Source organism: Magnolia sinica, chromosome 9, assembly GCF_029962835.1.
Source record: "Magnolia sinica isolate HGM2019 chromosome 9, MsV1, whole genome shotgun sequence".
Lineage (NCBI taxonomy): Eukaryota > Viridiplantae > Streptophyta > Magnoliopsida > Magnoliales > Magnoliaceae > Magnolia > Magnolia sinica.
In genome coordinates, this window is record NC_080581.1 from 36,833,951 (window position 1) to 36,845,645 (window position 11,695).

The 11,695-nt window shown below is 41.6% G+C and overlaps 1 non-coding gene across 1 annotated transcript; it reads right to left on the reverse strand.

The window, feature by feature from the left end:
* Positions 1 to 811: 811 nt before the first annotated feature.
* Positions 812 to 918, reverse strand: LOC131257282 (small nucleolar RNA R71). Its single transcript, XR_009177289.1, has one exon. It is a non-coding gene; the product is annotated as a small nucleolar RNA R71 (small nucleolar RNA).
* Between the last annotated feature and the right edge of the window lie 10,777 nt (positions 919 to 11,695).

The following is an 11,695-nucleotide window of genomic DNA, read 5'->3' on the forward strand; positions in this document are numbered from 1 at the left end:
TTTTCAATTCTCTTTTAGTAATTTACTTTCTAGTTTAGGACTTTCTTCTTTTAGAAATCAGTTTACTGCCATCTTTCTTTTAAAAAGATTTTTCTTCTCTTTTTAGAATCTAACTTATTTTGTTTTATTTTGCAGGTTTTTAACTTAGGGACTTCAATTTGGTAATTTCTTTCCATCTCTCTCTTTCTTTCTAGATTTTCTTTTCCTTTCTTAGGATAGGGTTTCAAATTTGATTGAGGGCTGTGAGTGTTTCATGTCCAAGTGGGCCCGTGACAACACTCGACGTCTCTTGACTGAAGGAGGATTGGTTGAGGGGTTGACTATCCATCGCAGGACTAGACACCACTCGAAATCCCCTGAGTTAATTGAAGTTATGGCTGAAGACCAACCTCCTCTACTTCCACCCAGGGTGGAGGATACCCAAGATGAGAACGAGGTGCATCAGGCACCCCCGCCTCGTACTTTACGAGATTATCTACAACCGGCGGGAGTGAGTACGCCCTCATGCATGATTTTTCCTGAAAACACAGGACAAATGGACATCAAGCCAGGAGTTATCCAACTCCTTCCCAAATTCCATGGACTTGAATCAGAAAGTCCATATTTACATTTGAAAGAGTTCGATGAGATTATAGCTACATTATGTTTTCCTAATGTATCTGAGGATACAATCAGGCTGAAACTCTTTCCTTTTTCCTTAAAAGAGAAAGCTAAGACGTGGTTACATTCACTGCGTCCTAGATCCATTGGCACATGGAACGACATGCAAAGGGAATTCATAAAAAAATTCTTCCCACATCATAAAACGATTACCCTCAGAAAAGAAATCATGAACTTTGCCCAAAAGGAAGATGAAACATTCCTCCAATGTTGGGAAAGGTTCAAAGATTTGGTCAGTTCATGCCCACAACACGGATTTGAAACGTGGCGCATTACAAATTTTTTCTATGATGGACTGACATCTTCCATGCGCCAAATGGTCGAGACAATGTGTAATGGAGAGTTCATTAATAAAGATGTTGACGAGGTATGGGATTACCTCGATAGTCTTGCTGAAAAAACACAATCATGGGACTATTACCCAAAGTCGAACACCACGTCTAGGCCGACTCAATTAAAGGAGAAAGGTGGATTATATCTCTTGAAAGAAGAGGATGATATCAAGTGTAAAGTGACTACGCTCATAAGGAAAGTTGAGGCCATGGAAGGAAAGAAGGATAAGGTTAATGAAATTGTTTGCGGCATCTATGATTGCAACATTCATACAACTGAAAATTGTCCTACAATACCCGCCTTTCGAGGAGTGTTGAATGAACAAGCCAATGCCGTAAACAACTATCAAAGACCTTTTACTGGACCTAACTCCAATACGTACAATCCTGGTTGAAAAAATCATCCAAACTTTAGTTGGAGGAATGGACAAATGGCTACCCCTCAAGGTTTCTTCAATCAAAATCCAAACCAAGTGAAACCTCAAGAGGAACCGGTTCAAAATTCCATACAAGAGCTGGCTCAGGCAATGCGGGGAATTACAGATTTTATGCAAAAGATAGATTCTCGTATGACGGTTATAGAAAAGGGGATGCTTCCTGCACAACCTCTCCCCAATCCTAAACCGTAGTACGAGATTAACGATCCCAGCTCTTCAAATCAGATGGGGCACGCTAAATCCATCACCACTCTTAGGAGTGAAAAAATCATTAATAAAACTCTTCCGGTTAGGCCCGAAAAGCCTCAAGAACCAGAAGAGGACAACAATGATGGATCTAGTGATGCCCCACAAAAATTAGAACCGGAACTTCTAGAAAAGTCAGTTGCTCCATTTCCCCAACGGTTGGTCGCACCAAAACCTCTCTCTAACTCTCAGGATATCCTAGAGGTGTTGAAACAAGTGAAAGTCAACATTCCTCTACTTGATGTCGTGAAACAGATACCTTCATATGCCAAATTCCTAAAAGACTTATGCACGACCAAACGACGGCAGAGTATTCAAAAGAAGATCTTCTTGACCGAGAAAGTGAGTGTCATCCTAAAGCAAGACGTGCCACAGAAATTCAAGGATCCCGGTAGCCCAACCATATCATGTGTAATCGGGGACCATCGAATTGATCATGCACTTCTTGACTTAGGAGCGAGCGTCAATCTGATTCCCTACGCGGTATACAAACAGTTAGGTTTGGGTGAATTAAAACCCACCCTAACCACACTACAACTTGCTGATCGCTCTGTTCGTGTACCAAAAGGGATAATTGAGGATGTGTTGGTCCAAGTTGATAGATTTTACTACCTTGTAGATTTTATCATCCTGGACACCGAACCCATTAATAACATAAGCACTCAGATCCCCGTCATTTTTGGCCGCTCATTCCTTGCCACTTCAAATGCAATGATCAATTGCAGGAATGGTGTCATGACTATGTCTTTTGGGAATATGACATTGGAGTCAAACATCTTTTTCAATAACGGCAGAAACTTAGAAAGGATGACAATTTCCACGACATTAACATGATTGACTCTTTAGTGGAAGATACGACACCTCTAACCTTATCCTCTGACTCTCTGGAGACGTGTCTGGCCCACTCCCATGATTTTGATGATGACATGATTAGGGAGACGTGTGCTTTGCTTGATACTGCACCGGTACTTGAAGTTAACCGGTGGAGGTCACAATTTGAAGAATTGCCACAAACCGATGTAATGCCTCTACCGTCTAACCTCAAGCCGCCGAAGCTTGACCTAAAACCTTTGCCCTCTGATTTGAAATATGCCTATTTAGGTCAAGATGAGACATACCCGGTGGTGATCTCTGCCCACCTGGAGAAAGAACAGGAGAGTATGCTCATATCTACTCTCATTGAGCATAAAGGAGCCCTGGGATGGACGATAGCGGACCTCAAGGGAATCGATCCCTCGATTTGTACTCACCGCATATATCTTGAGGATAATGTAAAAACCGCTCGGCAACCACAACGTAGACTAAATCCAAACATGAAGGAAGTGGTTAAGGCCGAGGTTCTTAAACTATTGGACGTGGGTATCATATACCCTATATCTGATAGTCAATGGGTGAGTCCAACTCAAGTGGTCCCTAAGAAGTCCGGAATCACCATCGTAGCCAATGCTAATAATGAACTCGTGCCAACTAGAGTCACTACTGGTTGGAGAATGTGCATTGACTACAGGAAGTTGAATACCGTCACGAGGAAAGACCACTTTCCTTTACCATTCATTGATCAGATCCTGGAAAGGTTAGCTGGTCATTCCTATTACAGTTTCCTTGACGGGTATTCGGGCTACAACCAGATAGAGATAGCCCCTGAAGACCAGGAAAAGACCACATTTACATGTCCCTACGACACCTTTGCCTATCGAAGGATGCCATTCGGACTATGTAATGCCCCTGCCACCTTTCAGCGATGTATGCTTAGTATCTTTTCTGATATGGTGGGGCAATATCTAGAGGTCTTCATGGACGATTTCTCTGTTTACGGTCCATCTTTCAGCAAGTACTTGAAAAATCTTAAATGTGTGCTGAAAAGATGTGAAGAAAAGAACTTGGTACTTAATTGGGAGAAGTACCATTTCATGGTTCAGAAGGGAATTGTCCTTGGACATATTATCTCGTCCAAAGGAATCGAGGTGGATAAGGCAAAAATCGATCTTATCTCTAACCTACATCCGCCCAAGAACATCAGAGATGTGCGATCCTTCTTAGGACACGTAGGATTTTATAGACAATTCATAAAGGACTTTAGTCTCCTCTCTCGTCCCTTATGTAATCTTTTGCAAAAGGATGCACCATACGAGTGGACTGAGCAATGTCAGGAAGCTTTCACCAAGCTTAAGGGCACGTTAACCACTGCACCTATCATGCAGCCACCCGACTGGAGCCTTCCTTTTGAGCTTATGTGCGACGCTTCTGATTATGCTCTTAGAGTGGTTCTAGGCCAGAGAAAGGATAAGAGACCCTATGTCATCCATTACGCGAGTAGGACTTTAAATCCGGCTCAAGTGAACTACTCAACTATGGAAAAAGAACTCTTAGCCGTAGTGTTCACCTTGGACAAATTTAGGTCCTACCTGATCGGATCCAAGATCATTATCTATACAGATCATACGGCACTGAAATCTTCTTTCTAAGAATGATTCTAAGCCCCGCCTGATACGATGGATCCTTCTACTCCAAGAATTTGATTTGAAAATTAAACATAAAAAGAGAGTAGAGAACGTAGTGGCCGATCATCTGTCTCGCCTTAATACATCTGATTCCCCTGAGACGACCCATATCAACGACATGTTCCCCGATGAACAACTGTTCAGAGTCTCCCATTCACCTTGGTTTGCTGATATTGCTAATTATCTTGCTACAGGTGCTCTACCAACACAGTGGACTACGCAAGATAAGAAGAAATTCTTCACCGAGGTGCGCAACTTTTTCTGGGATGATTCTTATTTATTTAAATATTGCCCAGACCAAATCCTAAGGAGATGTGTACCAGACGATGAGCATCAGAGCGTCATCTCCTTCTATCACTCACAGGCCTGTGGTGGTCACTTTTCTGCTAAAAAGACCACGGCCAAGATTCTGCAGTGTGGCTTTTACTGGCCCACTATGTTTAGAAACACTCATGAGTTTTGCAAAGCTTGTGAGCGTTGTCAGAAATTGGGAGCATTGTCCCGTCGAAATATGATGCCTTTGAATCCCATCCTTATCATTGAAGCATTTGATTGCTGGGGCATCGATTTCATGGGACCATTCCCCCAATCGTTTGGAAATCTGTATATTTTGCTCGCCTTGGATTATGTCACTAAATGGGTCGAAGCGATTCCATGTCGAACTAATGACCATTGCACGGTCATTAAATTCCTAAAAGAAAACATCCTTTCTCGATTCGGAACGCCTCGAGCCATCATTAGTGATGGGGGCTCACACTTTTGTAATAAACCATTTGAGAGCTTAATGAAGAAATACGGTATCTCTCATAAGGTGAGCACCCCGTACCACCCACAGACAAGTGGGCAAGCTGAGATTTCTAATAGAAAAATTAAACACATTTTGGAGAAAACGGTTAACCCTGATCGTAAGGATTGGTCAATCCGATTGACCGATGCCTTATGGGCATACCGTACTGCCTTTAAAACCCCTATTGGAATGTCCCTTTAGACTTGTCTATGGGAAAGCTTGTCACTTGCCTGTGGAGTTGGAACATAAAGCGTACTGGGCGATCAAAAATCTTAATTTCAATCTGGACAACGCTGGCTCACTATGCAAACTTCAATTGAATGAACTTGAGGAAATCCGGAATGATGCATACGATAATTCGAGAATTTACAAGGACAAGATGAAAGCATTTCATGACCAACACATTTTGCGAAAATCATTCACGCCTGGTCAGAAGGTCCTTTTGTACAATTCTCGATTACATCTCTTTCCGGGTAAGCTTCGATCTCATTGGACCGACCCGTACATTGTTGTTACTGTTTTTCCTCATGAGGCCGTTGAGATAAGAGATTCCGACAATGGCAAGGAGTTTAAAGTCAATGGACATCGATTGAAACCATTTGTCGAGAAATTTGATTTAGAGGACATGTCCATGACCCTGACTGCTCCTGTTTATTAGGATTGATCTCCTAATCTGATGGAGGTATAGGTAGGTTTATCGCTTTCATAGGACTAGGGTAGTTGCTTTATTTGTCTGGCTGAAGACGGTAAACTTAGCGCTCCTGGGAGGCAACCCAGCTCTTCATTTCATTTCATTTTTATCATTAGTTAGTTCAATGTTTGTGGGTAACATTACTGCAAACCCTCACGAGACTACAACTCATCCACTATGGGCAACCTAGGGGTTTAAAGGCTTGTTGCATATGCTAAATGCAATCGAGAGCACCTACGAAAGTGGTATAGGTAGGATTTTATTTTTATTATTTTATTTTACTTCTGTTGGTTTCTCTCTTGTGCTGACTCGCTCTTACGTAGATATCTTTGGAAAGCCTCTTGATTTTTTCGTCAGGTACTATCTTTCCATCACTCCTCTTATATTTTCATTGTCCCATGTGCATTACATGCTTATTTCTTTTACATTGAGGACAATGTAGATTTTAGGTTGGGGGTGGGAGATTAGATTTCCTAATCAGTGTTTTCTTGGTCGTGAAAAAAAAATTCCCAAAAACCCGAGTGTTAATCTTAAAGGATGGTCAAATTCACGTAATTTTTTTTTCTCCTTATCAGAGTAAGCAAATGAGCGTAGAATGGACAAATAAGCAAAAAGGGAAGTTTCAATTTTCATTTAGAATATACAGGTGGTTGTCCATAATGACTTATACAAACCAATGTCCCCATTCTTACAAATACAAAATTGACATAATATTACATGTGAAACAAGGTAAACTGCAACAATCTTGAATTGTGAAATCCTATAGCAACCCTTAGCAAATGGAATCGTGCACCCTTGTCAACCATAACCTGCTCCTCAACAATATATGGGGCCACCTACACTACCTGTACGGTTGTATATTGGATGGATGAGTGGCCAACTCAGTGTGAATTCCCCTCAAGATTACACACCGCCCCATTAGGTAAGCATAGTTAAAAAAAACAACAAGACAATCAAAACAATACATGATGCAATCTTTTTAAATGCATAGATGTATGAATGCACATCGGCCTGGGGATGCACATCCAGCCGGACTTGGGCTCGTCACCCATGCAAATCATCGACTTGGGAAAATCATCCAGTCGTGGGTCGATAGTCGATGGTCCGGGAGCTAGCGAAACGATACCTCAAGATCCTAAGGGCACGTGCTACAAGATTCAGAATTAGCCACCGTCATCGCCAACATGCTATGGATGCATGATTAGCCAAACCATTATTAGTCCACTTAATCAGCCAATTTAGGTGAGCTCAAGGTCACTACGGGAGCTCGTCACTAGCCGACAACTTGGGCATAGTGTCCCATTACCACCATCCCCGGCTCATGAGACTACCATCTTAGGATGTTTAATGGAAACTCATCGACTAGTGGTCAATCATATTACAACATATGGGGCTTGCCATCGCATGGTTGCATCGTATAAAAACATCGAGCCCATATAGGGAAAATACCAGGACAAGGACACGTATGACGATATCAAAGCACAAATATCAAAATAAGCCACATAGGGCGAGTATCAAAATCGTGCGATAAAAGACCATCCTTGAAAACCATTGGACACAACAACCCTGGATGGTAGGCCCACATCACTGGTTAATTTAAACCACCATTCAATAACCACTAAGCCGAAGGTCCATTACTATCACAACCAGTCGGGTTACATCCCAAGTATGGGTGTACACATATAGGTGGGGGTTTCCCACTGGTGCACCAATTCAAGTTCCATAAGCAATCCACAAATAATCCATGAACAATCATACAAGATGAATGTTAAGCAGGCAATATAGCAATTCAATTTCCACCAACTAACACATGTGATTATAAGAGAGAGATATTAAATATAAATTTAAATAAAAACTATAACTTAAGCTAATGAGAAGATGGAAAGCTCAAGGGGAAGAATCATCACCTGACTAGTCGAATTGCCAATGCCAACTAAGGCTGCTAGGAAGCGCGTGCCCTTAAAATCAAATCCTACCATAAATCAGGAACTCGTACAATTAGATCCAAGTTCTACCTACTACCTAGGGTTTAGTTTTAGGCTTAGATTCCCGGTTTCAGTTATGGAATTCGAACTCTATTTTGTGTGGTCATTAATGATATTATCAACTGGAATAATAAATGAATAAAATTAATTAGATAAATTGGTTATTAAATTTAGGAATATTAACAATGGCCACTATTATATTAAATTTCCTAACAAGAACCCACCACAAACAATAATACTAATAATTCTAAAATGATTATTAGTATTAACAATATCCCTAATATTAGTTAACGTGACATTAATGATCATTTTGATGAAAATGAGTAGTATGTTCTAACGTTAATAGTGATATCTTAAGAATGACAAGGTAAAATATTAATATTTTAACAATCATAACTTTTATATGTATTAACTAATATTTGTATGGATAATTTACTAACGACTAGGATCATAACATACGGTCCAGATTACGTAAGTTTAGGCTAGGTTTTTAGGGTTTGAACTCTAGGTGGTGAGCACTAAATTTTAATAATTAAAAAATATTGTTAGCATTAGTGTTATAATTTATATCAGCTAAAGTGATGCTAACAATTATTTTGGTGAAAATGCATAGTATGTCCTAACATCAATGATAATGTCTAGTAATAACAAAATAAGACACTAATATTTAATAATGATAGTTCTTATATGTAATAACTAACATCAATATAGATAGTTTATCAACTGCCATTCATTTATAATACTCATGATTCTAATAATGATGGAAATAGTAATAATGATAAATTTTAATCGAAAGAATTTCATTCAGGAAGGAGAAGGTGAACTCACCTTAGTCGACTCGGTTTGAGTCAACTCGACTCATCACCACTCGCTCTCCTTCACTTCCTTCTTTTCTCTTCTTCCACTCCCTCTTTCCCTCCATTCTCTCTCCTTCTTCATTTCTGCTTCTGGGAAGTCCAGAGGTGGCTGGACTCGACTCAAGGATGGGCCAACTCAACTCAGGTGAGTCGAGTCGACTCGCCAGCTACACAACTCACTCTCTCAACTTGTCTTCTTCTCTCCCTAACTCTCTCCTCTTCTTTCTCTGTTTTCAATAAGCTGGAAATCAGAAACGTCTGGACTGGGCCAGACGTAAGACTCAGCTCGAGTCGAGCTAGAGCTTGGTGATGGTGCAGCCGCACCCATTCTTTCCCCATTTTTTTCTTCTTCTTTCTCTGCTCCTTCTCTTTCATCGACTTCTCCTTTTCCTTCCTCCTCCTGGACGTGCAAAGGACCAGTGGTGCCTGGACTGAATCAGTCCCACGTGTGACTCAATCTGGAGTCGGTCCAGATTCGGCCCAGTTTGAGTTGGTTGTGTTGGTGCGGTGCAACAACCGCACCACTCCATCTTCCTCTTTCTCCTTTCTTCCATCTTCTCTCTCTCTCTTTTCCAGTCAAAAATGTCCCATTGAGGACGGCAATCCAGCCAGATTCGACTCGGTTTGGGTTGTCAGGTGCGGTGGATCGGTGAGGAAGAAGATGACGCCATTAATGGCGGATCTTGAATGGAGGCTTCTTCCTCCGATCTGACAGCATGGGATGGTTCATATGAACCCTAGGGAGCTTATGGATAAGCTCATTTGAAGCTTTAGGATGATTTGGGTGGTGGGTTCGCTGGTGGAAGGGAAACGGTCATTTTCCGCTCGAGCTACAGTAAGAGGTGGAGAGCAGCTGCGGCTACTCGATCCTCTTCATTTATGGAAAAATCCTAGCTCTCTAGGGCCATTGGATGAGAACTGGATGGCCCGGATTGAATACAGCCATTCGGTTTTCTCAAAACCGTGGGAGGGATAGGTGTTGGTTTTGCATAGAAAACCTAGCACGTGATTAGCGCGTGAATGGTTTGGGTGCGTCCGAAACAAGGGCATGTGATTGGAGGAGAGGCCCTCACATGGATCGCCAGCGTGGAAGAAAACCGGGCTTTCCATTTTTTTTTGAAAGAAACAAACACAAATGGCTCTCTTGCGCTGGAAATTGCAACCCTGCATGGGAGCTTCAAGGTGAGTGACCAACAGGGTTGTGGTCAAAATCTCACCCTCTACAAGATGAACGGATTGGATCATGGAATCGGGTCCACCCTCATGGGCCATGATCATAGACACGGACAGTGGTCCGTCCGCTGTTGAAAACCAGAGGGAGAGAGAGAAATCTCTCAGTTCGAGAGAGGGCGTGGGTCAGCGCCGGTCGGCTTGCCTGGCACGTCTGATGCACACCAGGTGCACTACACCATGGTGTACGTGCACAGAAACATAAGGCTCACCGGGTGTTTGTGACTAATCCACGCCGTTCATCGTCTTGGCCAGATCATGTAGTCTTATGGTTTCAGGTTCAGATATGGAAAGGATCTAAGCATTTTAGTGGGACACAACATATTTGAACAGTAGATGTTGCCCAGCGCCTAATTGCCTCTGGAACCACTCTCATGATTGGCTGTGGCATCATGTAGGGTCCCTCTTGATGTCGCTTAGGCAAATCCTCTCCCTTCATTTGCTTTGTATGATAATGTTAGGCCATGGGCCAAAATATGGGATAGATCCGAGTTTTGGATGGGCCACACCACTAGTCAACATGTGATGATAATTCCGTCACCTTCCTTTTTCGTCCGCTTTTACAACACGCAACAGTTTCTTTTCTTTCTTGTTGTTCAAAATAGATGGGGTTCCACCTGTGATGATCTTCCAGAAGATCCACTCCATTCACCGTCTTTGGCACGCCGTGTTAACCGATGGTCTAAAATTTGAAGTAGATCCGAACTTTAGGTGGGCCGCACGATTTGATAATACATTAAATGGCATTTACCGTGAAATCCCATGCACGTAGAAAATTTGAATGAATTGATATTTTTCAAAAAGTCCACTTTACTACTTGTAGTTGTACGATCCACTCTACTCATTAAGTTTAACATGCCCTGCTAGGATTAAGGTCCAAAAATGGGACAGATTTGTTGATCGGGTGGGCCGCACGGTATGTTTTAGCTTCAACGGATTATATAATGGCATTCAAAAATATTTACGATGTTGCCATTCATTTCTCAACCAGCGTCCGACGTCCATTACGTCGAAGTGCGCCGCCCGAATTTCTTGAATTTTGGCAAGCATTCTTCATTTTTCGTGCTCTTTCTCTTGGTCTAGTTTGGGCCCCGATCTCCCAAGGGTGTCTAAGATGCTTCTTTAGTGGCCTATACATTCCGTAATTCAAAATGACATTTATATACCTCCGATTGACAAGTTACCAGGTAGTTGGGACTTAAACCCGAAGATCTTCACAATGACCGATTCATCTTGATATTCGGATGGTCCATTTGGCGGATCCAAACCTGATGGACGGTCAGGTGACTTGTTAAAAATAAGGAAGCTTTATGGTTAGCACTCTAACCATGCATATGGGTGGATGTATGGTCAGTTTTGTGAATAGGTAAACACAAAGTGGGTTTCCAGAGTGATTAGGGGTAAGACTTATATAACGTTAGATTCGAGTGACTTTCTTATACATGAAGGTTTCTCAAATTCTAATTCTAATGGTGGGATAAGCATTTTCATATGGTGTGAATAAGATGGACGGATCAGAATCTTGATCTGATAAGTGTACGAACGGATGTAGAGGTCAAGTAGTTGATTTACTGTGATCTAAGGCCTAAAATTCAACGTGTACGGTTAATTTTTGGTAATTAGGCATGGTATAAAGTTTCACACGAAACAGATCATGAGAACCTTGTGAGTTGGAATTTAGGATATAGGTTGATGGCATTTTCGTAATTATTGCTGATCTAAGAGTTTTGAGAAGTCTAATGGCTCCACATAGTTCTAAGTACGTTACTAAGAAATTCTTACAAAAGAACGTATATCTAAATTGTTATGGATAGGGAGTTATTTGTCAATTCCTTTAAGGGAAGACACATACGTTAGATCTCATGACAGAGAGTCTTACCTTGAAGTTTACGGTCAGATGGCTTGATCTATGAAAGAAGATCATTTTCAATGGTTCAATTTTTGTTGGGGAATGGATGTAGGTATAGGA